Below are 4,542 nucleotides of genomic sequence, written 5' to 3'. Positions count from 1 at the left end.
GTCGACCTCTAAAGTCCCACATCCTAAGCACTACACATACTGACTGCACTTCTACTCACTACAGGTCATATTGATAAAATGAGAACGTTTGCAAAACAGATTCTCAAATGACATATGGGGGGAGGAGCAAAAACCAGAACTTATTTATCAAAAAAAGGTGTATTTATTCTTACATGTTTAAACTTCAACCACCTTCAAAGTACTCTCTGATGCAATACACTTATAGAGATGCTTTTTCCACTGCTGAAAACAGTTTTTGATCTTGTCAATTTTGTTGTTTTTGTTGTTTTTTAGTGCTTCTGTTGTTTTTTATTTCACCTCTTCCACATTGGCAAAATATTTATTTTCTTTTTGAAGACTTTTTTCATCAAGGGAAGAAAAAAAAGTCACTCAGGGCAAGATCCAGTGAATAGAGAGGATGGGACACAGGGGTCAGGCTGTTGTTGGTCAAAAACTGCTGAACACTCAGTGTGGTGTGGGCAGGTGTATTGTCATGGCAAAAGAACCAGTCGCCTGTTTACCATAACTCAGGATGTTTCTTATGCCAATCGTGATGCAACCTTCTCAAAATATCCAGATAAAAACTTCTGTTGACTGTTTGATCCAGAGGAACAAATTTCTAGTATACTACAAGAGAACCACCCTTCAAAAGCAAATTGCAGGTTTTGGGGGGGGTCTTCCCTCATATATGCCCATTAAAATACACACACACACACACACACACACACACACACACACACACCCCTTAGCCAAGACAATGATTTAATTAGTTTAGCAACCGATTAAACTGAATAATAATACAGAATAAATTGGGCATCAAGATGGTCTTAAGATATGTATAAACTCCCTAAGTCAGACCTAATTTTTATCTGCTTTTCTCTACTAAATGTATTCATGACTATCATTATCTCATTGATGAATGTATAAACCACATGGAGGAACTATGATACCATGAAAAGAGGCCTGGAATAGGTGGGTATCTTAAGTACTGGTTTAGCTAAGAACTGATCTTTCTCCATACCACAGTTCTGCATCCCCCTGCCTTACTTTCAAGTGAGTCATCCCCATATAGAGGCAACAAGGTCATGGGTTACCAATAGCCCCACATATAGCAATTCCAGCAACAAGAGAGTTTTTCATTCCTAGGAGTCTAGCAGCAATCTTGCAGCTGACTTGGTGGCCAAGAGGAGGAGGTACAGATTCATTCGCAGAGCCTGGACTCCTGGTTTAACTCTGAGCTAAGGAGTGGAATCATCTGAATCTCAAGGACTGACTGAGAAGGTAAAGTTCTCTAAGGGAAAGCTGGTACTATTACCAAAAGGAGAGGTGAATGCTGAAAATTCAGAAATAGTAGATTTTGTTAACATAATCTCTGTTTTTAAGAAGTTTGCCATCTAGTGTGCAGACAAACAAGAAAAAAGGAAATGACAAATAGTCTGAAAAGTACATGCTATGTGCTATGAGAAGGGTATTTAATATAGCCTTGGGTGTGGAAGCAGGGGGACGATGGTCAGGAAGAACTCTCCAGAGAAGATCACTAAGCCAAGATATTCATGACATAAGAATTAAGCAGGCAGATAGCTAAGGACAAAAGCTTTTGAGGTCAAGGAAATAGTCTGAAGAATAAAGAGAATTTACTATGTTCAGTGAATGTAAGAAGCTCGGGATAGTTAGAAAGTAGAGTGAAAGGGAATGGGTGTTAAGGATAGAAAGGTAGGAAGGGAAAGAAAAAGTTGGGAGCTATGCTAGTATACTAGGGCTGTCATAAGAAAGCACCATAAACCAGGTGGCTTAAGAAACAAAAATGTATTGCCTTACGGTTCAGGAGACTGGAAATTTGGAATCAAAGTGTTGGCAGGGTTGGTTCCTTCTTAGGTCTGTGAGGGAAAGAGCTTCTCCAGGCCTCTCTCCTTAGCTTGCAGATGGCCATCTTCATGTCCACATGGCATTTTTCTCTTTATCTTTGCATAATCTTCCCTCTGTATGTATCTGTTTCTGTATCCAAATTTCCCGTTTTTATAAAGATACCTGTTGTCTTGGATTAGGACCCATCCTAATGGCCTCATTTACCCATTTAACCTGATTGCTTCTCTAAAGATCCTATCTTCAAGTAAGGTCACATTCTTAGGTGCTGAGGATTAGAATTCATACTTCAACATGTGAATTTTGAAGGAACACAATTCATACTTCAACATATAAATTTTGAGGGAACACAATTCAACCTATAATAGGAGGCAAGCTGGGCCCAGATTATGAAGGACCTCATAAGACAAATTGAAGAGTGTAGACTTATCTTTAAAACAGTGAGGTATCACTGAAGCTTTTTAAGAAGAAAGTGCTGTAATAGTCATCACATTGTAGAAAGAAGACTCCAACTATGGAGTCAAGGGGAAAAAAGGGTAGCCCAGTACATTTTTGTGAATATATTTTGTGAATATATTTGAAAAATCACTGGTATTCTCCTTATTCTACAGACACGAGAACTTAAAGGGAAATTGTGAGTAACCCAGCTTATTGGATTTAGGACATGAAGAATGATGGAGTGTGGGAGGGCAAGAGTGAATGAACCTGTACTTTGGCCACTAAGAGCCTGTAGCAAATCCAGCCAAGGGGCAGATGGTGGCCTCTACTAAGCAAGTGGTGGTAGAACTGGGGAGATTAAGATAAGTTTGGAATATGTTAAGAGAATGGAAAATATGGGATTTGATCATTGGATATGGATGGTAAAGAATAGAGAAGTTCAGATTTGGGAAAGGGAGAGCTGGATGTTGGGTGTTAGCTCCATTCACAGAGGTATAAGACCCAGGTGAAAAGAGTTACTTGACAGGAAAAGCAGTGAATTTGGAGTGTCTAGTGTCTATGGGACACTCAAAAGTCTTCAATAGGAAATGCTGGAGCTCAGAGTGCCTTTGTATAGAGATATAGATATGGAAGTCATCAGCATACAGATGTTAACTGAGATCATGGGAAGAGCTATGACCTATACAATGTGTGGAGTAAGAAGAAAAGAGGATCCTGAGGAACGCCAACATTTGAGATACTGGCAAAAGAGAATGAGAAGGTGTATTTAGAAAGCCAGGAGAGGATAGTATTCCCATCACTAAGGCCAGAGAAAACTTCCAGAAAGAGGAGGTCTTTAATACTATCTATTGCTTCTGTTCCACTAAGACAAAGACTGAAAGCGTTCATTTGATTTAATAATAAGAACATTTTTTGTAGCCAAGAAAAGAGCAATTTGGGTACAGTAGTAGAGCCAGGTGGGTGTAGACTGAGGAATTAAAAGAAGGTCAGGAATAGGAAAAAGTGAAGCTAGGCATTTCTGCCAAGAAGCATGGCAATGTGGGAGGAAGACACACAGGTCATAACAGAGAACTGAACATTCAAAGGATTGATTTTCAAGAGGAGAGAAATATAAGCTGATTTAAAAGCTAATGAGAATTAGACAGTATCAAAGAGAGAGAAAGGGGCAGAGAATGAGACCAAGGTTGGTTTGCCTTGGGAAGAAAAGAACTATTTGTTGTGGCAGAAGAGAGAGAGAAAGGTGGGTGGAGATGCCAGCCTATGTACAGATTGTTCAGGTGGTAAGAAGACACCAAGGAAATGCTCAGATGGTGACTTCTACTTTATACTTGAAACAAGATGGAGAGATGATGCTCATCTATGGAGGCAGAAGAGGCATGAGGTAGAAAGTTTAACAAAAATGGAGAACGTCTGAATTAGAGCTATGGAGAATGGGAGAGAGAACTGATTAAGAAACATAGAAGGGTGCCTTAGGAAAGTTGCAGAATTTGGCTGGAAATCATGTCCTCTACACAGTGGTGGGACTTTCCTTTAAACAACATCAACAGCCTGGCAGTGGACTTGCCGAACCATGTTTGAGAAGCTGCAGGAATGGGAATCAAAGCAAGAAAATAGAACTGGGTAACTCAGGATTAAACAGGAAGTAAAATGGAGAACTATGGAATATACACTGTATTATTCTAGAAGTAAAGATGGAAGTCAGAAAGTAGTAGAAACTAGAAGTGGACCAAGTATTGATGCAATACCACTAATGAAATTATATTACCATCATCGTGATAATAATGTAAATGCGTATCCATGCTTATAGTTTAGTGAAGATGAATAATGGCCACCTAGGAATGGCTCAAAGTGGGAAGCCTGGAGACCCACATACCTAGATGAACAAGAAGTCCACTTTATCACACCAAGATCCATATCACTCCCAAATGTTAAGGAATGCCTCTGTGACCAGTGATGGGAAGAGGGATCTACTGCTCCTGAGGAACTGGAACAGGAATGTATATTATTTAAGACTAGAGAATCCTATAACCTAAGATGAGTTGTTTTGAGATGACCTTGGGTTAGCCTCCAGGTTAGAGAATTGCTGTCCCAGTTGCCAAGAGGGAAGTCCAATGACTTCCCACTTATTACTGCTACCATCCTATGTGGTTCTTCAGAAGGTGTGGTTTTGCTCCCTTAGTCTCATGCTCAGGCAAAAATTCTCATGCCAAGGTAAGCATGGAGTCCCCCAGAGGTGGGGGG

The sequence above is a fragment of the Carlito syrichta genome, unplaced genomic scaffold (genome assembly GCF_000164805.1).
Source record: "Carlito syrichta isolate Samal-C Ts95f unplaced genomic scaffold, Tarsius_syrichta-2.0.1 Scaffold315082, whole genome shotgun sequence".
In the NCBI taxonomy this organism is placed as follows: Eukaryota; Metazoa; Chordata; class Mammalia; order Primates; family Tarsiidae; genus Carlito; species Carlito syrichta.
Note: the sequence above shows the minus strand (reverse complement) of the source record.